Below are 26,173 nucleotides of genomic sequence, written 5' to 3' on the forward strand. Positions count from 1 at the left end.
TACTTACACTAAAATCCACCTTATATACAGCATTGCTATGGGCAGAGCAGGTAGCTAGGTAGTGCATTAGATAGAATGCTGAACCTCAAGTCAGGAAAACCTGAGTTCAATTCCAGCCTCAGAAACTTAATATGACCCTGTCAAAGTCACTTAACCTCTCTTTTTCTGTATACTCATCTATAAAGTGGGGATAATAATAGCACTTACCTTAAATAGTTGTTGTGAGAATCAAATGAGATGATATATATAAAGTACTTAGGACAGTGCCTGGCACATAGTAGGTATTATATAAATGTTAGTAATTAATATTAAGGAAGACTGAAGTTCAAATCTTGCCTCAGAGACTTATTAGATGTGTGCCCCCGATTAAGTCACTTAACCTCTGTCTGTCTCCATTTCCACTTCTGTAAAATGGAGATAATAATCCCAACTATATCAATTAAATGAGATAATATCTATAAGGTGCCCTGTAAGGCTTGAAGTATTATATAAATGTTAGTTGTTATTATCATGTATGATTTGGTATAATAGTTATCTGTACATATGGTACTCCTTACTAGACTGTAAGTTCCATAAAGGTAGGAGTGATAACTAAACTTTATCTGTCTCATAGTCAGCATGGTGCTCTGCACATAGTGGGCACTTAAGAAATATTTGTTGAATTTTAATCAGTGAGGAATGGGTGGGAGCAAGGAAAGAAGGGAGAAAATTCCCATTTCCTCATCACTTAATTGAGTATGATTATATACATATATTTGTAATGAGGTAATGGTGGGTTAAGATCTTCTAGTACTGGAGTTCAGAAGACAGTTAATGTAATCTTGGAGTCATTAGAATTCAATGTCTGGAGTTTGGTATATTGTGAAACTGAGCCCCCCCCCCCCCAACTCCCAAAGAGACAGGTGTGCCCCATCAGAGGAAATTTCTTTCTTACCTTCGACTATTTTTAAGGCAGCTACAAAAGAAAACAAATGTTTGCAATTCTGTGGGGAAGAGTGACTGAAGGGGGAGAGGTAAGAAGGAGGGTGCTTAGGAAAATCAGCAAGTAGCCTTTTGGTGGTTTTAAACTTTAGCAGATTAGCTTAGGAGCTTTGAGCAAGGGAACATGGAAGGTGTCAATGGTTTCAATAAGAGTATACTATGGATTTGGCCTGATTGAGTTGAGAAAGTGAGTGTCAGTGTGAACAAATGTGAGTATGGAGCTTGAGAACCCAGGAAGAACACAGCATTTGGACTGGAGATGACAGCAGAAGAAATGTCCTGGGAGCAAGTTTGAGTGCCATGTGACTTCCTTATTCAAGAGACTCCAGTGGCTTCTTATTTCATCTCTGACAAAAAACAAACTCTTCTGACTTTTCACAGCTTGGCCCCCAACCCATCTTTCTAATCTCATCATACATTATATGCTACATTATATGGTTCAACCAAACTGACCCTCTCTTTGTTCTTCATGCATGAGACTCCATCTTCTGTCTCCGTGTCTTTGTATTGGCTACCCCTCAGGCCTGAAATGTGGCTTCTTTACCACCAATATTGGTATATCAAGATTCCCGCATTTCCTTTAAAACACAACTAAAAAGCCACCTTATACCTGATGTCTTTTTGATTCCTGCCCCCTTACCCCATGACTAGTATCTTTCCTCTTTAACTACCTTGTATTTATTTATTTCTTTTTCATCTAGAGAGTAAGGACTGTTTTTCTTTTTTTCTTTTTGTCTTTGAAACCTTAGCACCAGTGCAGTGTTGGACACGTTGATTGCTTGTGGATTGATTAGGTGGATATGAAGGCAGCTGAAGCAGGTACAGTGGAATGCTTAGAGCTTGGTCAGACATTGAAGACACTAAGGTCATCCATTGCATCCCAGGTAATTGCTAGTTATCCTGACTTTTGTCTTGCCACTGGACTTCAGTGACTTTGGATGAGAGAGGACTTTGCAAAACTCTGTTTCACTTAAATCCACTTCATTTGCAAATCAAGACACCACCCCATGATATCTTTGGTCCTCTTCCAAAACCAAAGGTCAACATCATCATCATCATCATCATCATCATCATCATTATCCTCATCCTCATCCTCATCCTCATCAACACAACAGCAAAACACAACCACAACAACAAAAACATGTACTCTTAGAAGAACAAGGTTGTGTATAGGGGGACCTTAGGGCATGTTCTTAGAGAAAAAAATTTATTGGTTGTTAGTGGGTCAGGTTCACATGTCTCCTAAACTACAACAACATCTCTAACCTAGTGTGGGATCTTTTCTTCATGAACATCTCTCCAATGATGATATTGTTTCAGGAGCAGGAACACAGATCAATACCATTCCCAGTAGCTTATGGCAGTAGTAGATTGGTTTATTTATGTGACTTCAGTGATACAAATAAGTTCTTAATAAGCTATCATTTTCTTATGCAAATAGCAGGGCACTGATGCCTATGCTTAATATTCAAGCATGATGTTGAATACTATTTATGTTTTAACAGCTGAACCACTTTCTTCTTGGGTTTGCCTCTATTTATTGTGTCTAAAAGCTGCAATGTCAAGTACTATGGTCTGTCTGAGTGTTCCTAGTAGGCAGGAATCATAGAATCTTAGCAATGGAAGACACCATTAGGAATCATTTATTTATGCCAACCTTCCTTCTAATGCAGGAATCTCTTATAAAGCATCCCAGTGGGTAGTCATCTAGCTTTTAGTGATAGGGAACTAGCCACTCCAAAAGGAAGTCAATCTCATTGTTGGACAAATATTTATGGAAAGTGTTTCTTTATATGGTACCTGGGCTGCCCTCCTCTTACATGGATAACTACCCTAGGATATTCAGTACTCAAATTCTCAAAACCACAGCTCAAGTGCCCCCATTAATGTGTTTGCTTTTCTCTTTGGTCAGTCAGAGGACATAGTTTAAAGCAGAGTTAATTAATGAAATAACATTTAATCAATCCATAAACATTATTAAGCTCCTACTATGTGCCAGGCACTGTGGTAAGTGCTGGGGATACAAATATGTAGAAGACAGTTCCTGCTCTCAAAAAGTTTACAATCTAATGAAGGAAGACAAAACAAATGAAAGCTGAAAAGAGATGTAAGGAGGGGACACTCTGTGTCCCAACTCTGCATTCATAAAACCATTCTGAAAAACAGGAGTAAAGGATGCCAACAAAGAATTGTATGATAGGAAGAGAAGCTGGATTAGTGGCTTTGTGGGAAAGAGGAGCTAAAAGAGGAGGACCAGAGTCCTACATTGGTACATTCAGGATGTCAGGAGTAAGTGAGGAAGTCCCTCCCCACATTGATTGGGTGGATCTCTAGGGTACACTTTTAAGAGGTCATAGACAAAGCTTGCATAGGATGGACAGGCATAAATGAGTCGCTATTTCTTTTGTTGGTGGGACCTGCCATACTGATAAAATCATAGATCCATTGGAATAATATTGAGTGGAGGGGGGAGATATTCAGAAATGAATGTGATATAAAAATTAAAGGTAGAAATATACTTTTAAAAAGTTAGTTAGTGAATTGATTTGAATTATATTGAACTGAAATCTACCTCCTTTTAGTTTTTAGCTGTTGGTCCTAGCCCCGACCTCAGTACTGATACAGAATAACTCTAACCCTGCTTTTAGAGGGTAACTTGTCTTCTTTTTCTGTATATGTCCATCTTGTTGAAGTGTGGTATCCAGACTTGGATAGAAATAATTCTCTGGATACAAATTGATCAATGCAAAGTACAGTGAAATTATTACCTCTTATTCTCCCCAGATGGCACATTTCTATTAAATCAGCTCAAGATTACATTAGCCTTTTTGGTATTCAGGTCATACTGTTGACTCAACATGGAGTTTGTAGTCAATTAAAACCTCTATGTCTTTTTTCAAATGAGCTGCTGCAAAATCAGGTCATTGTGTACTGATGGAGCTATTTTTTTTCCAAAATCTAAGCACATTACTGTTCATTTATTTTCATAAAATTTTATTTTGTTGGAATTTATTGGCCAACAGTTCCCATCTATTGAGATCTTTTGGATCCCAACTCTAGCAAAGGAGTAACTACTACTCCTAATTTTGTGACATCCACACATCTGAGAAGCAGGCTTTCTGTATCATTGGTTATATAGTGTTAGAGTTGAAAGAAACCTTGGAGTTGACCTAGTTCAATCCCTACCTGAAGCAGGAATTCCTTCTCTAACACTATTAACAAGTAGTTGTCAAAGTAGTTGATGAAAATATTGATCAGGATAAGACCAAGGGCTGAGTCTTGCGCATTCCACTGGAGACTTTTGTTCAGATTAGTATCAATTCATCAATCATTAATCAATATTCAGCAGGTGTATTTTTTCAGCCACTTTTGAATTCATCTAATAGGACTCTTGTCTAACCCACTTTTCTCCATAGAGTCATGAAGATGTCATGAGACTAATTGAGAGACTTGGAGAGATCTGGGTATACTAATTCCAGGGCAACACTTTTCAAAATGTGGTTTTTAGACCCTCAGGAGTCCCTGAAACCCTTTTAGAGGGACCTCAAGGTCAAAGCTATTTTCATGATAATACTAAATAATATATTTTCACAATAATGCCAAAATGTTTTAACTTCTAATTACGATAAATATCATTACATATAACCTACATGAAAAAATTCTCCTGGGGGTCCTCAGTAATTTTTAAGGGTATAAAAGGGTTCTGAGAACAAACAGTTGAGAGTTACTTATCTATAGCATTCCCCTCATCTACCAGTCTAGTAACCCTGCCAGAAAAACATGGCGTTTGTAATGAATTGTTCTTAGTAAATTCAGTTCGACTTTCCCTAATTATCCCAAATTCTGTTGTACTCTATCCTGGTCAGACCACCACTGCTGTGGTCCATTTTTGGAGACCATACTTCAGAGGGGACATAGAAAAATTGGAGTATATGCGGAGGAGGGCAACACGAATGCTAAAGGGACTTGAAATCAGGTAAGTGCTGTTTGAAGGAACTGGATTTGTTTGCCTTGTAGAAGAAGAGATTTATGCGTGATATGGTAGCTGTTTTCAAATATTTCAAGGGTTGTTATGTGTAAGAGGGATTAGATTTATGCTTGGCTTTGTTCATAAGAGTTATGACCAAAGTCTGAAAGTTGTAGAAAATTAGGTTTTGGTTCAACATAAGGAAACATTTCCTAACCATGTGAGTTATTGGTAAGTGGAATGGGTAGCTTCCAGGCAATAGTGAGTAGTTCCCCATCCATCAGTGGAGGTCTCCAAATGGAGATCTGATGATCACTTCTGAGGTTCCTCCAACTCTCCAATTTTATGATTTAATTATGACCATCATAGACACTTAATAAATACTTATTGAATGATTGACCCTTTCTCTTTCTATGGGTTCACAAAATTGCCTGAGATTAACATGAAGATAATCAGACCACAGTTTACTCTATGTGCATGTTCTTGCTTTCTGAAAATTGGGACAGCATTTACCCATCTCCCATTCTCCATAATTCTTCTAAGATTATTGTCAGTTTAGTGATTACATCTGTGAATGTGTCAGTGCCCTTGAATCTCACTTGTCTAAGTCAATGAGATTTGAAGCATATTAAGCAGTGAGGTGTGTTCTTACTACAGCCTTACCCTCTTGAACTTCAGTTCTCTCTTAACCATGTTTATTTTGTTTCTTCAAGTTTTAATGTCTTTCTCCTTGATAGAAAGGACACAGAGAATAAGAGCTGAGTAGTTGTATTTTCTCCTTATCATCTATTAATGTGACATCATCTGGCATAAGCATTAGGCCTACCCTTTTCTTATTTTTCCTCTTGTGTCAAATAGAACTTTTAAAAGCCTATGAGGTCCTCCAGATTTGTGGCAAGCTCATTTTCTAGCATGGAGAATGACTTTTAAAACAGAAATAATAGTCCTTTCTGACAGTACATATTCATATGGGTTAATGCCACTCCTTTGTATTCACCTTCTGTCCCACCTCTCATCATTTGTATGTGACTTTTTTGAATACAAGATTACCCTGAGAATACCTTGTGTAGCCACATCATTTTTGAAAACTGTTCCTCCAAATTTTCTTCCTTGTCAGGATCATTTTTATCAGACTTTCATTTTCCTCTTAAGCCACTTTCTTTTTCATTCCTATCACTTACTTTGAAATTACTATTCCTTTGAACTTTTAAAAAATCTGTTTTCCTCTAAAGTCTAGGAGACATGTTTCTTTTCATCTCTTGTGCTTTGTCAGTCAATATTACTTGTTGGTCAGAATTAAGTCCAGAGTATACAGACAGAGATGCAATTAGCATACTTAGGTAGCTTTCTAGAGGGTCCATACCAAGAATTCTTTTTGGGTGGGTAAAGGGAGAGAAATCGAGGTTTCAAGATGCCAAATCCAAGTTTGACATTGGAAATCTAGAGTTCATGAGCCAAGAACTGTTCTCAAAGGAATTCAGAATGGGGGAAGTTATTTTTTTCCCTAATAAATATTTAAAAAACTTATTTACTATTAGTTTATAACATTTAGTTTCACAAGTTTTTGAGTTCCAAATTTTCTCCCTTACCTTCTCTGCCCCGCAGAGAAGTTATTTTAATAAGAATCAAGTAATTGGATCAGGTTATCCAATCAGAGTAGTCCAGACAAAGGAAAAGCAAGTACAAACTAAAAAATTAAATGCATCAGAGGCTACAAATAGTCTCTTGTAGTGGCAGTGTCCAATTTACATGCCACATTTTTCATCATTGTCAGCCTTTTATTGACAGAAGTATAACTCATAAGAATGTGCAGAGTTTTCTGGCAGACAGATCTGGACATAGAGAATCAGTTACCCTTGTTCTGCCTTCTGAGACATAAAATTGTCAGCAAGACTTGTTCCCCTTTGAAAAAGACATGCCCATCTATCAAGAATTTATAAGATGCTCTGCTTCCAGCTGAATTAGACTGTCCACAGATTTCTAACTAGGTAAAATTCTCAAATCTGACCTCAGACACTTACTAGTTGTGTGACCCTGGGTAAATAAGTTAACCCTGTTTGCCTCAGTTTCCTCATCTGTAAAATGAGCTGGAGAAGGAAATGGCAAACTGCTTCATTATCTTTGCCAAGAAAACCCCAAATGGTGTCACAAAGAGTTGTTTGTGACTGAATCAAAACAGCAATACTCTGTCTTGCCTCTATGCCTGGTCTGTAACCTATGTCAAGAAATCATTATTCTTTCCCTTGGGCTGTTTGTGTGGTCTGTAGTATGGGACCAAAAACACTCAAACTGTAGATAATGGTATAAGATTTATGTTTCTTCCTCTTTTAATCTTCAGTAAATTTTCACTGGCCATCCCTCACACCTGCAATGCTCTCCCTCCTCATCTCTGCCTCTTGGCTTCCTTCAAGTCCCAACTAAAATCCCACCTTCTTCAAGAATTCTTTCCTGGCCCCCCTTAAAACTAGTGGCTTTCTCCAGTTGATTTATCCAATTTGTTATCTACAAATCTTGTTTGCACATATTAGTTTGCATGCTGTATCTTCCATTAGACTGTGAGTTCCATGAGAACAGGGGCTGTTTTTTTGCCTTCTTTTTTTTGCATCCCTAGCATTTAGCACAGTCTGGCACATAGGAGGTGCTTAATAAATTCTTGCTTACTGACAACCTAAATGCTTTTCACCATGTAGATATTTTTTGACAGATTAGTATAGTAGAAAGAGTATTGGACTTGGAGTTAGGAAACATGGCTCTAATACTTAGTTTCTGGGCAAAGTCATTTGATCCCTTTGAACCTCAGTATTTCCAATATTAGCCAACCTCACAGTATAACTGGGAGGAAAGTGCTTTGTAAAGCTTGGAGTACTAAGCAAACATGAATTATTATTATTAGACTTGTTCCCTTTTGAAAAAGACATGCCCATCTATCAATGTCTTGCCAACTCTTGATGATAATTTCCTTTTGTTAAAATTTCAAGCTTATATTAATATCCTTATTCCATATATTGCAACATAGAAAATTTTAGTTTACAACATTATCTTCTCATTTGGATTGGGGACTACTTGGTCTGTTTTTCTTCTTCAGCTGAGCTCATTAAGAACAGGCCATTCCAGACTAATCTCATTTTCTTTTTAAATGAGGTTTCTTCACCAAGGGAACAGACATAGCACACCTGGATTTCAGCAAGGTATTTGGTAGACTCACTTGTAGACAATATGAAGGCTTGTGATTGGATGACAGGGAATTGATTGAATGACTAGAACTAAAGAGTGGACATTAATGAATCAATGTTGACCTTGAAAGGGTTCTCTAGTGATTCATCTGTAACCTTGTGCTATTCAACAAGTTTATCAATGAGTTGAATGAAGGCACAGATCACATGCTTATTAAATTTGCAGATTATATCAAGTTGGAAAGGCTAGCTAGCAAATTGGTTGATAGAACCGGGATTCAGAGAAATCTCAATAAGACAGAGAAATCTGCTGAATATTATGAGATAAAATTGAATAATGATAAATGGAAAATCCTACACTTAGATTCAAAGAGCCAACTCTACATATTGAAGATGGAAGAAGGGTGGCCAGATAGTAGGTTTTATGAAAAAAATTGTAGATTAATATTAAATTGCAAGCACAGTATTTCAGTAGTGGGACATAGTAGCCAAAATAAGCAAACATGATATCATTGTTTAGTCATTTTCAGTCGGGTCCAACTCTTTGTGATCCTATTTAGAGTTTTCTTGGCAGAGGTATTAGAGTAGTTCACCATTTCCTTCTCCAACACATTTTACAGATGAGGAAACTGAGGCAAACAGGATTAAGTGACTTGCCAAGGATCACACAGCTAGTAAGTGTCTGAGGCTTGATTTGAACTCAGGAAGATGAGTCTTCCTGACTCCAGGCCTAGTATTCTATCTACAATGACATCTAACTGCCAATGTAATATTAGATCACATTATTAGAAGAATAATATCCAAAAATAAGGAAGGTGATAAAAACACAATTTTTTATTGACAGAGGATCTGAGTTGAAATGCTGGATCTGCTCCTTTCCATCTGTATGACCTTGGGCAAATCATTGGGCCTCCGTTTCCTCATTTGAAAAATGGAGGGGTGGGGTGAGGTGGCTTAGTGAATAGAGCACCAGCCCTGGAGTCAGGAGGACCTGGGTTCGGATCCGGCCTCAGACACTTAACACAAAAAATAGCTGTGTGACCTTGGGCAAGTCACTTAACCCCAATTGGCCTCCAAAAAGCAAAAAAAAAAAAAAAAGAAAAGAAAAAGAAAAATGGAGGGGCTTGGGATGACTCCTATTTCATACTCTGCCTGGCCAGGCCACATGTGGAATAGTGTATTCAATTTGGGGGACCATATTTTAGGAAATAATATATTGACTAGCTTGGGCTTTTCCAGGAGAGGGGGCTAGGATAGTGAAACTATGTCCAATATGGTTTCGGGAATTCAGGAGGCTTATCTCAGTGAAGAGGAGATTTAGGGGGATTTCAGCTGTTTCAAGAGTTTGTTTGGGTTTGTTTAAAGGGTTGTTTGTTTGAAGGGTTGTTAGATGGAAGAGGGATTACTCTTATTTCGTTTGGTCTCTGGTAGCTGGACTTTGCAGAGGGCCTGATTTGGGCTTGACTAAAGAAAGAGTTTTTTAAAAATTGTAACTATCCAAAAGTGCAGTTTTCTCCTTTGTTAGGCAGTGAATGAGTTCCATATTACTAGAGGTCTAGTTAGGATAGTCTGAATGACTACTTCTTAGGAAAGTTACTTCAGGGATTCCTGTTCAAATATAAGTGGGACTACTTATTTTCCAAGTTCCTTTTAGCTTCACAGTATCCTATTGTACAGCTTTATATGACCACTTTTTTTCTTCCTCATTCTTTTTTTTTTGAGGGGCAATTGGGGTTAAGTGACTTGCCCAAGGTCACACAGCTAGTAAGTGTTCAGTGTCTGATGTCATATTTGAACTCAGGTCCTCCTGACTCCAGGGCTGGTGCTCTATTCACTGTGCCACCTAGCTGCCCCCTTCCTCATTCTTAATATTCACTTTAAAGTCTTCTTAATCAGGTGAGCAAAACACCATTTCTGGTCCTCATGACCAGAAGCCCTGCCAAGAGCTCATCATCACAGAATCTTAAGCAATGATCCAGAAAACCAAGTCCTGTTCCTCCACACCGGCTGTTCACATTCCATATCTTCCTTTTCCTTCCAAAGTCAACCTCCAACTGGAAAAAGAGATAAAGGGCTATGACTGCTCTACAAGTCAGACATTCTGGACCAAAACGTAGCGTATGTTGTCATTTCCTCTTCAGCGAAATAATTCCTCCAATGCTTCTTTTAGGAGTATTGAAAATTAATGAAGGTAAACGCCCAAGATTGCCATACATTGAAATGGGAACACACTGGATGGTAAAGTCTTTGAAGTCAGGTACCATGCCTTGTTTATCTTTGTCTCTTTCTTTGTTGGGTTGATCTCACACAATGCACTCTACATGTTTTGTCTCAATTCTTACCTAGCTCTTAGTCCTTGAATGGGCTTTGCCTCAGAGAAATCAAGACCTCAATTTAAAAAGGTCAAGGTCCCTCCACTGTATCCTAGGTCATTGCCAGTCATCTTGACACTGGCCTCACATGACTCTGGAGGAGAGAGTGAGGCTGATGACTTTGTACAAGTCTGCCTCACTTAAATCTAATTCCTGAGTCAGTGGAGATATCAGCCTTGTGATGTCACTGGTCCTCTTTGAGAACTGAAGGATGAACAATGTAGTAGGCACTGATAGGTGTTTGTTCTATGAGTCAACATTTATATTCTGGGCTCCGTTAGCAAGACTCTCAGAAAGTTTTGCTAACCTTTTATGTCAAAAAAAGGAGTTGTTAGCTTTAATACGCTTGTTTTATTTCCTTCCTAACAGTACCTACTCTAACTTTCCTTATTCTACCTACCTTTGAAACACACACACACACACATAAGTATAAGTTTAATTAGTATTCACACTTCACATCTTATTTAAGCTTTGTATCTTCCTATCTTGCTCCCTATACAGTAGATAATTGATTAATATTTGTTGAATGGAAACTATTTGACTATATCATGATTTTTGACTTCATCATCATCATCGTCATCATCATCATGTCTACGGTGTTTGTTGCTGTCCAGTGAGAACTACCTAGGCTTGTTTTTGGTTCTCTAAGAACTCACATGTTTCCAACAATGGGCACACATGGGCATATGTGTATAGAACAGAGAACAGAGGATAGCCACAAAGATGGTGGTGTTCTTTTAGTCTTGTTGCACACTATTGGAGTATAGTCTGGTCAGCTTACTCTATATCCTGGTGCGAAATATCGCGTACCGAAAAATGACAGATGCTGCCATTTGAGGGCTTTTACATAACTTCCTATACACTCAATGCTTTTAACACATTCTTCCTCATCTCCATGTCCTGCCTCTCAGCAAGGGCACCCCCCCCCCACCACAAGCATGTCCTCACTTTCCATGGCTGAGTGATTTCTTTGGTGTGAATTGGACTAGTATAACTTCTTCCTGTGAACCTAGCCCGACAGTAAGTTTGTCTGGAGCGAACAGCATCAGGAGAGGTGTGAATGTTCTCATCCAGCACCTACCTGCTCACCCTATCTGAGATATTTGGTCCCCATGGAGATTGTGCTGTTAACTAGGATAAAGGCCTAAGAAAGTGCCAGCTTCATTGGAATGACCTTGGCTGAAGTGGAGTCGTGTGAGACCCATAGTGTGGGATAGCGGAATGAGCCCTAGATTTTAGAATCTGAAGACCTGGATTCAGATCCCAATGCTGTTACTTTCTAGCAGTGTGATTTTGGACAAGTCACTGGAGCTCCCTGGGCCTCAGTTTTATTATCTTTAAAATACATGTTGTCTAAAGTCTTCTAGCTCTAAACGTACATCGATGATAGTTTTATTTCTAAGGAAAAGAGTGTCTCTGGACTTCTTGAATGTGTAAATGAGTACTTTCTGTCCCGCCCAGGTAAGCTTACTGAAGACAGAGACTGGCTTTTTTTGGTTCGTATTTATATCCTCAGCCCTTAGCAGAGTGCCTGACACATAGCAACTGCTTAATAGATGTATTGATTTAACTTCCTGTGATTCTTCTATACCTAGTTTAGATCTGTGCTCTGTGGAGCCCTCTCATCAGAGTTGTGGAACCTTAGACACACTTATCTCAGTTGGCACAGGGCCTCTTAGGGACGAACTTAGCACAGTAGAGCAACCAAGAATTTCTACCTCTTTGTTCCATAGTGGTATCTTTGCCACTAATCATGTACAAATCGTTAGGAAATGATGCTTAAATTTTTTTGGGAGTGTTTGGTGGGTTCCTTTGTATTTTTTTCATTCCATCTTCATTGCCTAATCCCATCAAATCAGCATGTTTTCCCTTTGTATTTTTATGCCCCTGCCCCCTCCATCTAACCCTCCTACCTTTTGCCTTGGCTATGGTTAAGCAGGATTCCATAACTTTGGTTGAAGGCTTTCTAGTTTAAGGAATTGTAGGGTAGCACCTCTTTCAAAAAGTTCTTGATTATATATGACTTTTCCAAACCAAAATCTGGGCTCCTGGAGTTGAAAAAGGCAGAAATGATAAAAGTATTTCTGAGCTGGGAACCGTGTCAAAGTCTGGAAGCAAAATAAAACCTGAGAGAAAGACCTGAGTCAATACTTTGCTTCATAGACTTACTAGCTATATGACCCTGAGCAAGTCATTTAACCTCTCTCAATCTCAGTTTGCTCATCTGTGAAATGGGGATAATTGTTGGCAGTTGTCTTTCATGCTCAAAGAGGACCAAAATGACATCAGTATTTTGGGGTCAGGGTACAGTGTGTCTGACTGTGGCTGATCAGACCAATACAAGCTTGGAAGGGTCAGCCACAAATCAGGCACAAATATTCCATATGAACATTTGGAGTGGAGATTGCTCTAAATTTGTGCATCTCACATTAGTTTTGAGCTACTACAATTCTTTGCTCATAGAGCATAGTACCTTCTTAGATGCAGGAGTGCCATGCTGGGTGGCCCTGTGACAATGTCTTCTACGGCTCCCAATCAATTCCAAAGTTCTTCAGAGAGACCTTGAGAATGTCCTAATATCATTTCTTCATGTGAGCACTTGCCTTATGCAAGTTGTCTGTAGAATAATCCTTTAAGGCAAACATGGCCAGCCCATCAGAGTTGTGCTCTCTGCAGTAGAGTTTGAACACTTGGTAGTCCAGCTCAAGAAAGGACCTCAGTATCCAGCATTTTATTTTGCTAGGTGATCTTCAGGATCTTCCTGACAATTCAGCTGGAAGGGATTCAGTTTCCTGGTATGGCACTGGTATACTGAGCAGGTTTCACAGATTTACAGTGCAATGACTTTGTGGACCTTCAGTTTGGTAGACAGCCTAATACCTCTTCTCTCCTACACTTTATTTCAGAGCCTCCCAAACACTGAGCTAGCTCTGGCAACATGTGGCTCAACTTCATCATCTATGTATATATCCCTGGAAAGTATACTGCCAAGCTAAGTGGACTTATTCGCAGCATTCAATATTTCTCCATTTGCTGTAACTGAATGGATGGATGAATGGTGTGGTGCTGGCTGGTGGGGAACCTCTGTTTTCTTGGTGTTAACTGTTAAGCCAAAATTAGCACAAGTAGCAGACAATTGAGCCATATTTTGTTGCATCTTAGCCTCAGAGACTGCATTTGAATATACAATGATCTTGGAGCAAAAAGTTGAGCACCATTTCTCCCTCCATTTTAGTCTTGGCTTGCATCCTTTTCAAGTCAAATAATTTGTGATCTGTTTGGTAGCTGATCTTGATGCCATTTTGGTCTTTGTTGAAGGTGTCTGACAATATTGCTGAAAATATGCTAAAAAGCCTAAGAGAAAGTCCACAACCCCACTTCACTTCATTGGTGTCTGGGAAAACTTGAGAGCATTGTCCATTATCCAGAACCTATGCAAGCATGCTGTCATGGAATTGGCATACAATATTGATATCCTTGGGTAACCAAATTTTATCATGATCTTCCAGAAGCCTTCATGACTGACAGTATTGAAAGCCTTGGTTACATCAATGAACATTGTGTATAGAACTCTGTTCTGCTCCTGGTATTTCTCCTGGAGTTGTTGGGCAGCAGACACCGTATCGACTGTTCTTTAGCCATTTCTGAAGCCACAATAGCTCTTGGGTAGACAACCATCTTCCAAGTGAAGGGTCAGCCTATTAAGGAGTACTTTGGCAAGAATCTTGCCAGCAATGATCAAGGGAGAGACTCTGTTGGGATTGATACAGGACAACCTATTTCCTTTTCCTTTATAGAGATGGGCATTAGAAGTGTCCTTGTACTCCTGGGATAACCTCTGCTTGCTGCATAATCTGGAAAATTTCAATCTGCTTTTATATGAGCAGTGGACAGCCCACCTTGTAAATCTCACCTGGAATAGAATCATCACCAGGCTCTTTGCCACATGAAAAGAGCCTAATGGCATTCAAAACCTCTTCTTTAGCTGGAAGTTCAGAGAGATTGACTTCTGCTTGAGGTATACAATCAATGGTTTCAGCATTGGTTTATGATGGTGTGTTGAGAACTCTATGAAAGTGTTCAGTCCATCAAATATATCAAAAACAAAGTACACCTCTCCAGGATCATGTCCTTATCACTAATCTATGTGGATCCATAAGCACTGAGTAGTTGAGATGTACCACAGGTCTTTGGCCCATGAATAACCTTCAGGGCATCATAAAAGCATTTTGGCTTGTTATTATCAGTGTAAAAGTGAATTTCATCTGTCTTCTTACTAAGCCAAAAATTGTGCATCTCTCTAAGCTTTGCTTGCTCTTTATTTTTGTTGGAGTTAAATACTACCTTCTTAGGGATGAATGAGTTATTATGCTGATAAACCCTGTGGAATTCTCATTTTTCATTTAGCAGTTTCTGAATTTTTCCATCATTTTTGTCAAACCAATCTTGATATTTGTGAGTATTCTGGTCCGGATAAGTAAATGCAGTGCTTTACACCAAATCTCTGAAAGCTGCCCACTCCTTTTCTGCTCTACAGTTGTCAACTATGTGTTGGCTTAGCTTTCCCCCCAAGTTATCAACAACCTGCACATGCATGGAGAAATGCTCTAATATGTTGACATTAAGTCTTCTAGTAGTCATCTTGCCTTGGGGCCACCGCTATTGTTGAATGGGAATGTTTAGTTTGGAGAAGATAAGTCTGTGATCAGTCCAGCATTCTGTGCTACACATTGCCTTTGTCACTCTAACATTCTGTCTATCTCTTCTCCTCACAATGACATAGTGTATCAAATACCAATGTTTTCTTCAAGGGTGCATCCATGAAGTTTTATTTTATTTAGGTAAATGGAAGACATTGTGGATGATGAGAAAGTTGAGAGATTCACAAATCTTCAGTAGTAAGTGACCATTACTATTCCTGTTTTTGACTCTATTCTTCCCAAGGACTCCCTGACAAATCTGATATTCTGTGTCTAATCTACCATTACAGATCTAGAATTACAAGCTTGTTCCTCTTTCAGCACATTGATGGTGAGAATCTCTAGGTCTTCATAAAATTTTTCTTTGACCTCCTTGGGGTTCATAATGGTGGGAGCATACACACTGATGATGATGGCATGGTGCTTTCCTTCAAGTGGTAATCACATTGTCACGAGTCTGTCATTCATTTCTTTTAGGAGGCATAAAAGCTTGTCGACCACATTAGTTTTGTTCAGCCTATGCCAGCTTCTTGGTGCTCCCCATCACTGCAGCCTCTCCAGATAAATTTGTATCCATCTCTGACTTTGGTAAGTAGACCTTTTGCCAGCCTTGTTTCACTTAGAGCTGCTATTTGGACTTAGAACCTGCTAAATTCTCTTGCAACAAAAGCTGTTCATCTTTTGGTTTTATTGAATTTCATATTGTCCATAAGCATGTGCACATTCCATTTACCAATGGCGAGTGGAATCATCTTTGTAAAAGTTTTTGTACAGTGTGTGTGTGTGTGTGTGTGTTTTGACCACAGGGGAAGATTGCTAGCTGCTGTGATAATCAGGCCAGTGTTAGGTTAGGAGAAACAGAAAATTTTTAGGGCACCTTTTCTAGCCCCTTTCTCATGCCAGAAGTTGAGCAGTGTAATCCTTAAAAAAGGTTGCTTAGACATCCAGTGAGCTGCTGAATTTCACTGCTGCTTCAGTCCAGTGAGAAGATGATACTATGGTCTTCACTTCTTCAGTGCAGGGTTGTGACTACAGCTCCCAATGTATCCACACCTGCTGCTTCATCACCTGCCTATTGCCATAGGACTTTGAAATAGGCAAAAATAGTAAAATGATATGGGTTATGTCTTCTGACTTATGCATAAACTGGATTTAAGAGTGGCATGAAGGTGACAGCCTCACTCTCACTTCCAGTGTCATCAGAGTCCAGTGGTAAGACAAAAGTCAAGACAATTGGTGATGGCTTGGGATGCATTTTTGACGTCTAACCAAGCACCTGCTTCTGCTAGGTCATGTGACTCTGGGCAAATTGCTTAATTTCCCTGAGGCTCAGATAACCCATCTGCAGTGTCAATGATCTTTACCACTTTTGCCTCATTTAGATTCCTTCTCTTCCTTTACAATGTGGTTTGAGCATCATCTTGATCCCTAGATACTGTCTCCCTTCCAAATTGCCCTGTATTTAATTGCTTTGTGTATATTTATATTGATTTCCTTTTTATTTATGCCATGTATTTTAAAAAAATGTTGTTGTCTCCCCTATTAGAATATAAGCTCATTCCAAATACGGATTATTTCATTCTTTCTACAGATGTCCATAAGTGCTTAGTACAATGCCTGTCACATAGTAGGCACTTAATAATTGATTTTGTTGGTTGATAGAAATGTGGGAAGGGGTAGTGTTTGTGAATCACTTAGTGTACTTAGGAAATACATTTAGAGAAAGGTCCCAGTCAAGTTCACAGGAAGCCCATTTCTGTCTCTGTGATAAAAGCCATTAAAATGCTTAATTTAGAGAAAAGCTTTATCATCAGGATATAATTTGTTGCCATGAAGGGGTTTCCAAAAGTGATACCCTTGTGTCCTGAAAATAATTTAATACACTTCCCAGAGAAAACTATGTTTTTAACCCTCAGGGGTACCTGCCTCTGTGGGAAACTGCCTTGTGAATAAAGTTGTCAGGAAAACCAGGGTTCAAATCTCACCTTTGACAGAAATTGTGTGCCCATACAGAGGCTTTAACTTCTCTGAGTTTTGGTTTCCTCATCCGTAAGAGAAGATCTCTAATATCAACCTCACAAGGTCACTGTGTGACTCACATGTGAAAATGATTGAACAGTGCTCTCTATCCCCCAAACCTCAGAGAACTAAGTATTACTTGTTATTACTGGGATTGAACCTGCTCTGCAAGTCATCACTAGTAGAGAAATAAGACTGAGGTCAGGAGTCAGAAAACTTGATATTTATATCTGTACATATATGTATGTTTCTATAATATATTTCTACTATATTATTCAAGAGTCTGTATTTTTACTGATACAGATACGCCCTCCATCTTATGCCTCACGGTCGTATGGTGATGCCCTTGGGTTCTTAATGGCTATGGCAATGGAGTTCCAACCATGGCCATGTTCTGCCATACTAGAAAAGCTTTAAGCAGACTTTGTCTGCTTTCTAAGGACTGGCTTAGATAAGAGGAACTCATCAGCAGGAGGCTAGTTGGCATTCTAACTGTGAGATCCTTGTCAATGACTGAATGGATATACTACTAGAGGAAATGAATCTTATCAATCTTGACAGTCTTGCTAGAAATGAAACCAGAAGCATAAAAGAAAGTTTCAGTTAAATGTAAGGATGACTCACTGGTTCTCCTCTGAGAGTTGAATAAAGGAGTTGGCAGAGTTAGGTTTATTGTGCATCTAGAGGCAAGAAGAAACATCATTTTATGGGCAATTTGATCATCTTGCATTGCAGTGCCCTTCATATGTATTTACAACAAAAACTACCATGATAATTTTTGCATGTGAGTCAACATCTATTGCAGAGGATGCAGAGGTGGGGAGATTCTTTAAAGAACTAGAAAAGACCCTCCAAATCAAGTCAACAAATAATTTAATACTCAGCATAGGAATCACAGAACCACAGAATTTGAGAGTTGGAAGATATATCAGTTGCCATCTGCTTGAAGACCCCCCAAGGAGGGGTAACTCCTTGAGTCAACTCCTATCTTTGAACAACTCTAAACAAAGTTTAATATAAAAGTGGACATAAGGAAAAAATGTTGGAAAACATAGTTTTGGAGTAAGGGAAAGGTCAAAAGACTTCACAGGAGAGTCCTTACATATCATGACTACTTTCTCTAAGAAGGTATTAGGAAGGCTCTGAACACAACAAGAACAAAACAACATGATGACAAAGGAAACTCATTATATTTTAGTAGTTAGGACATGATGTATTACTGGTTTGTAGTTACAAGTACTCCAACCTGAAATAGATCAGTCTAGAGTTATCTTTATTGTATGTAGTATGTTTTTCTCAACTGATCAGATTTTGTATTAATATTAATCTTTATCATAATTGATTGATCTGACTGTAGATAGATGGTAAAATGATAAGGAGATGAAGAAAAGGATATTGGCATGCATTATAACCCTTTCCTAAAGAAATTAATCAATGTAAATCAACTACCATAATAAAAAGATGGAAGAACCAACAAACCAGCTCAATGGACAAAGAAACATTTGATCTCCTTGCTAAGAAGAAAGATATGACAGCCAAGGACAACATCATTTTAGATGAGAAACTAGTTTGTAAAATCTTATGGAGAAGGATAGTGGAAGATTATGAGTGGTTTTGCCTCATAAAATAGTGAGAAGTGGTATCAAGAGACATGTTTAAAGAAAGATTTGCATGATATCTAATAGATAAAGTAATTCTAAGGGCATTCAGGTTGAAAATGAAGAGAGGACAACAATCATGCAAGAAATAAAAAAGATCTGTGAATATTTTCATAACAAATTCTTCATTGTCCAGGATGGTACAGTTACCACATTTTTACTTTAATACTGTAGATCAGCATGTGCTATATGAGGAAGTGGAAATGGCTTGAAAGAGAACAAAGATGGGAAAAGTGGCTGAACTAAACTGAGCACACACACAGAGGGACATCTGTGCTGGATACAACATAATTTTGAGGGTATTCAGGGATCAATTATAAAAGTTTTTAAAAGAAACCCAAAGGGTAATGGAAAGGAAAAAGATAGGCATGTGTAGGCTACACCATGTATACTAAAGGTGTGTAAAAAAACCCTCAGATATTATTAAAAAAGATATTGATGGAAATCGAGATGTTCATCAATGGAGGAATGGTTAGAGTCTAAACATTAGACAAATTGTGGTGTATGATTATATTTCAAACTACTGTACCATAAGAAATGATGAACTTGGGGCAGTTAGGTGGCGCCATAAGTAGAGTGCCGGCTCTGGAGCCAGGAGGACTTAAGTTCAGATCCAGCCTCAGACACTTAACACACACACACACACACACACACACACACACACACACACACACAAAACTAGCCATGTGACCTTGGGCAAGTTACTTAACCCCAATTGCCCTCCAAAAAGCAAAAAAAAGAAATGATGAACTTGTTGATTTTAGAAAAACATGAAAAGATTTGCATGAAACAATGAAGAGTGAAACGAGCAGAACCAAGAGAACATTGTGCTCAGTACTAGTAATATTGTTCTAAGAACAACTTTGAATGACTAAGTAATTTTGAGTATTGCAAATACTCAAATCAGCTACAAAGGACTTATGAATGAAGATGCTATCCATATCCAGAGAAAGAACTGTTAAATAAAAGTATATATTATATGGTGTTACATATATATATATATATGCATATACATACGTGTGTGTGTAATGGTAGCCTTCTCTAGGGTGAGGTGGGGAAGGAAGGAGGAAAAAAATAAAAAGAGCACAGCAGAGGACAAAATGAAACTTAGAAGGAAGCACAGAAAAGCAGGATAGCCTTGAAAACAATATGTAGTATTTATTACATAGTTTTTCAAAAAAAGTAAACTGTGAAATGGAAATTCATGGTTTTATATTGAATCCTCTTTTTTATGCTATGCTGTGTACATGGAAATGTTTCCTTTTTTTGTCTTTTTGTAAATCAAGTTCAAAGTGAATAAAAAATACTGAGAGAATAACTACTGTCCCATATGCTTAGTTTTTTGTTTCTATAACATTTTTAATGATAATGATCTGCAGACACATTGAGGGCATTGTTGGTGAAGGTTTCAGAAAGGAACAGACAAATTTTTGCAAATGCTTTTCTACAGCAGACAAAATCTTTAAACTTAGTCAATTGATTGACACTTGTAGAGAATATAAAATTTCACTCATCTTATTGCTTGTTAGCTAGATAACACATGCAAATTGCTTAGCAAACTCTAAAGCACTATATCAATGGTAGCTATTTTCATTATTTTAAAAAGCATTTGATTCATTAGAGCAAAATGCCACCTTGAAGGCTTTCTTTCAAAAAAATATCTCCCATGCATATATTAAAACCACATAAGTTTCTTGAAAGATCTAATAACAGAAATAACTTTGATAAACCCCTGATGATTAATACTAAGCAAGGCATAAAACAAGGACATACATGCTCACCAAATATTTGCTGCTGTCATGGAGGATGTCCAACACAGAGTCCAAATGGAAAAGGGATTCCCTATAAATGGTGAAAGCCACTAGAATGTTGGGTGGACTCTTGTGTTGGACTAATGGGAAGACAGGGGTGGGCTCTGATCTGCATCATTGGAGGGAGTACTAACATTGATCCCAGCATCAATAACAACCATTTCATTAATACAGATTGTAACTCCTCTACAACGTAACAAACAGTCTTTGAAAGTAGCTGTGACTGAAAAAATCCATGACCCTGTGGCCAAACTCTTGAATTTAGGATACTCTGTAAGTTTAGGACACTTAAATAATAGGCAAATACCCAATCACAAGAAGAGTACTTGAAGTCTTTCCAAGTAGGTAAGTCATGATGAAAAATTAATAACTGTGGTCAAATTCTTGAGGAACCTCATTCAGATAACAGGCATATATATGCCATTACTAGGAAAGGGCTTGAAATCTTTCCAGCTGGGTAAGGCATGCAGAATTCACACCATGATGAGATATTGGAATAGCACTCAAGAAGATAATAATAGTTACAACACAGGATTTGTCATTTTATGAATTTTGATCCTCATAGCACCCCTACAAGGTAAACACATTAGATATGTATATTTTTTCTTTTTGGGGGGCAGTTGGGGTTAAGCGACTTGCCCAAGGTCACACGGCTAGTAAGTGTTAAGTGTCTTAGGCTGGATTTGAAATCAGGTCCTCCTGACTTCAGGGCCAGTGCTCTATTCACTATGCCACCTAGCCTCCCCAGATATTTTTTACATTATACTATATGAAGTTCAGGTAAGTCTGACTATCTATAGATAACTGATGGGGGAATACCTCCCATATCAATAGGTGTGATTTTTTTCATGGTCACATGATTGGCAAGAGATGGAAATAGGATTAAAACCCAGGTTGCTCTCTGCTCCAAGACTAGCACACTCTCCACTGGACCATACTACCACTGTTTCCTCATCTGTAAAGTGAGACAGTTGGATTAGAGCACGTCTAGGTCTCTTCTAGCTTTAAATAGTATGGTTATATGAAGACTTGGTTTCTACTTCTTTTACTACCACTTACCAGGCTTTAGCTCTCAGTCATCTAGCAGATGATGGAGGAAGATAAGGGCTGAATTTCCTCCAATTTAATGAGGGAGCTTTCAGCAGAGCGGTGGAGTCAGCAAATTGCCCTCTGGTCACTGTATATACTGCCTTGCCACTTCTGCCTTCTTCTCTTGTTCACCTGCTGACTCCAAACTTGATCCAGGGCCTGCCTTTCCCAGTGTCCTTTCATCAAGTTAACCTTGGGTTGGTTGTCTACTGAAATGAATGCCAGTTGTACTCAGGATCCCCTTCCTGTTTTTGGAGTGAAATTGTAGCCCACTGCCTTTAGGATCCAACACAGATACTAACTGATAAGCTGGTGCTGGGGATATCTTCCTATCCTCTTTCTGGTTCTTGTCTCCCGCTTTTACTAGGCTGTGCAGCCCCACCTCATGGGCTGGGATGGAAAACTGTGAATTTTGACAAGTCATTTAGTCTCTTTGCACCCCAGTTTTCTCACCTTCAAAATGTGAATAATTTATGCTGCACTTGATGCACAGAATGAGACCAAAATGAAATAATGGATGTAAAAAGAGTTTGCAAAGTAAAAAGCAATGGAAAACATATGGTATTAATAATACTATTTTTATTACCTGCCAATTCTCATGAAGCGCTATCTATTATTTTTCCAAGCCAAGGAGGTTGCAAATAAGATTAATCTTAACCACTGTTGTGTCATCTCCTCCACTGCGGGATAGTTTGGCTTTAAACACTGTCCCCTTCCTGGTGGTCTTGCAGCCAATTTTTTTGTTCTACGCAATGCTATTCGTACCCAAGATGGTGCCGATGAATTTTGCAGATCTAGTTCCTTGAGAAAGTATGCCAAATTCTCTAGCAAAATTGAAATCTATAACATCTGTTCTGTTCCCTTCAGCCACTAATTTTGGTAATTCTATCAGAGAGAAAACCCCCTCTGTCAAGATTGTCTGCTTGGGCTTTTGCAGCACCTTCTGCATGACAAGCTATCTTCCGCTCATCTGACAGAGGTTTTTCACTTTATGCTTTGATTCTCTCTTTTAGAAAATAGTGTTGGTACCAGAGAGGTAAGGCAGCACTCCCTCTTTGGGGGAGATTAGTAGATGCAAATTTCTCACTGTAATCATTAAACATGCAAGAAATGGATAAAAAGAAATTAAAAACCTTGCAACAAAGAATGTTATTACAATCTTCAATTGCAAGACTGTCAAGAGTGGGTTTTGCCCCTAAGGACTTGAAATAAACAGAATTCAAATCCCCCTTAGTAGTCCTCTTTGGTCAATGCTTTTGTGAAACACTGGCTAAAATGAATCTGTCAGGATAAGAAACTGTTATGGGGATAAAATGTATGAACATGGGGTATGAAATCTGTAAAATGAGCTGGAGAAGGAAATGGCAAACTACTCTAGTATGTTTGCCGAGAAAATCCCAAATGGGGTCATGAAGAGTCAGACACTACTGAAAAACAATGAGGGTAGGTTATGTTCTGGTGATTTCCTTTAGAGGCACGGTAGACTTTTTCTGTACTTCATTCTTATTTTCTTCCTGTTTTCTTGTTTGCTCAGTAAGTTGGTAGTGAACTTGGTCTCAGAGCAGACATTATCTCGGTAGCCCATAGAAAGGGCTACCCTTACAAAAAGCCATAGACCATCTTTTTATGTCTGTACATCTCCTTCATCTGTCCTGTTCCTTCATGATGTAACAGTAACAGGTGTGGTAGTACCGTGTTTCCCCGATAATAAGACCTATCCCGAAAATAAGCCCTCCCCTTACTGTGTAAGATTCCTCTAAAATAAGCCCTCCCCTGAAAATAAGCCCTATTGAGATTGCTACTGTAGTGAAGGTGATCCCCTGCGCTACATGCTACATTACGGTAGCCTCTGTATGCACCATCACCCCCCCCCCCCCGGTGAAACGCACGCTGCGCTCCGAGCTGCATCCAATCAGAGCTGCAGCAGTGAGTGCGTCATCCTGTTCTCCCCCAGTGATTTGCTTGCTGGCGCCATTGAGAGCAGTGCTGCGGAGGAGAGCTGAGGCAGGACAACATAAGCCCTCCCCTGAAAATAAGCCCTCTGGTGTTTTCTTTCAAAAAAAAAATAATAAGACAGTGTCTTATTATCTGGGAAACATGGTAGTAAGTGAATGTGAGAAACTTGCTGATTTCTGGATATTATTGTGTCCAGTAAAGACTATAGTCGTGTTCAAATGGAGCCAGATTTGCATTGTTTTCACATAGAGTACAACCTGAAAACCCTTGGTCAAGGATTTTCGGTCTAAAGAGATTTGCTTCCACTTTCTACAGTTTTCCCAGGTCAAGACTGCTGGAACCAAGTAGCTCATTAACCACAGGAGGGCTACCCAGCCTTCCAGGGGCTCAATGAAGAGAAGGGAACAAGTATTTACTCAGTACCTACTATGTGCTAGGCTTTGCACTAAACACTTTATAGATGTTATCTCATTTTATCCTTACAACAGCCCTGAGAGGAAGGGACTGCTATCATTCTCATTTAATAGGTGAGAAACAGTGACTTTGCCTAGGGTCACACTGCTAGTAAGTGTCTGAGGCTGGATTTGAACTCAGGTCTTCCTTACTCCAGGTATAGCACCTTTTTCAATGAAATTGAGACAGGTAATACATTTAGAAAAATAGAATGTCCTTGGAAAATTGGGATGAAATTATCAAGATGAAATTTAACAGGGATAGATATAAAGCCTTGATCTTAGATCAAAAGAAAAAAAAACCACCTATTGCTCAAGTACAGACTAGGGAAGCGTGGATAGAAAATAGTTTGTGTGAAAAATATCTGGGTTGTTAGTGGGCTAGAAGGTCAGTATGAGTCAGCAGTGTAACATGGAAGTAAAAGAAACTAAGCCAATTAAGCAAACACATGCTTTCCTCAGCTGCATTAAAATCAGTATTTTGCCCAAAATGAGGGAGGCAATAGTTCTACTGAGTTGTATTTACTCTGCCCTGGCCAGATCATGTCACACCCAGTTCTGTGCACCACATCTGATGCAAGACATTTGCCATCTGGAGAGTGTTGACGGGAGGATGATCTGGATGGTAAAGGCTTCTAAGATCATGCTACATGGGGGCAGCTAGGTGGCACAGTGGATAGACCACCAGCCCTGGAATCAGGAGGACCTGAGTTCAAATCTGACCTCAGTCACTTAACACTTACTATCTATGTGAACTTAGGCAAGTCACTTAAGCCTGATTGCCTTGTAAAACACACACACACACACACACATACACACAAAGGTCATGCTACATTCATGATCTCTGGGTGAAAGAATTAGGAGTGTTTAGACTGGAGAAGAGATGTGGAGGATATGATAGCTGTTTTCATGTATCTGAAAGGTCTACATCATAGAAAAGAGGGATTAGATTTGTTCTCCTCTTCACAGAGGACGGAACTAGAAGTAAATGGAAATTGTAGAGAGGAAGATTCAAATTAAATATAAGAAACAAATTTCTAAAAGTTAGAGGTACCCCAAAGGGGAATAGATTACCTTAGGATTTTAGGAGGTTCTCTATTGCGAGAAGGGGGTCTTTGGCCAAAGATCAAATGACCACCTGTTGGGAATGTTGTAGAGGGGACTCTTGCCCAAGTGCCATTTGGATTAGCTGACCTCCAAGTTCCTTTCCAGCTCTGAAATTTTGTCATTCTGTGATACTCCCAAGCTTTCTGAAACTGTTATCTAGAATTCCATATATTTCTATTTTTGGAAATTATTATGACATTTTGTTGAAGTAATTTCTTATTTTAATTCCTTCCTTTCCCCCATCCAAAATTATTATTCATATTAATTTATAAAATTTATTTTATGTTAATGTTTAATAAATATAAATAAAATAATATTTCATATTAATTTATAAAATTTACAATTTTAGCATCGGAAGGAAATTCAGAGGTCATCAAATGCATGGATCCCATCTACAGCATCCTTGACAAGTAGTCATCCAGTTTTAGTTTGAAGACCTTCAATGATTGGCAACCCAGTACCTACCCAAAAGTTTTCAAGTTCCTGGCAGTATTTTAATGACTAAAGGTTAAGAATTTCTTGTCAGATTCCTGCGTTCCAGGCTACAGTCCTCAAACTGATCTCTGCTTGATAGACTACATGCCAAGAAGGGTCTCTCTCACTCTGTCTCTCTTGTCTCTATTTTCTGCCTCTCTGATGCATTTCCTTCTTCCACTTACTTGTCGTGCTCAGTTTTGAAAAGCTTTCTGGTCACCCAGGTGCTACCAAAGAAGGTGAGAGAATAGTCTCTTAGGAGCAGTGTCTGAATCTACCCCCTTGGCTTCTTCTGTGAAGCATTTTAGTGTACTCCTTCCATCCATATGTTCCTTCGAAAACCCTGGGTGAATGTGACTTTTTAGTTTGTGTGTGTGTGTGTGTGTGTGTGTGTGTGTGTGTGTGTGTGTGTGT

General features: G+C 38.8%; 1 long non-coding RNA gene across 1 annotated transcript in view; it reads left to right on the forward strand.

Annotated features, from left to right (window-relative positions):
* LOC138150969 (uncharacterized) overlaps positions 1–26,173 on the forward strand; it is a 144,798-nt gene that overhangs the window by 103,532 nt on the left and 15,093 nt on the right. Inside the window, exon 2 of the long non-coding RNA XR_011165708.1 lies at positions 15,671–15,781. This is a non-coding gene — a long non-coding RNA (uncharacterized lncRNA). The remainder of the gene's footprint in view (positions 1–15,670; positions 15,782–26,173) is intronic.

Source organism: Petaurus breviceps, unplaced genomic scaffold (genome assembly GCF_028583685.1).
Source record: "Petaurus breviceps papuanus isolate PSGF00001 unplaced genomic scaffold, PetGlider_PUasm1.0 90895, whole genome shotgun sequence".
Taxonomy (NCBI): Eukaryota; Metazoa; Chordata; class Mammalia; order Diprotodontia; family Petauridae; genus Petaurus; species Petaurus breviceps.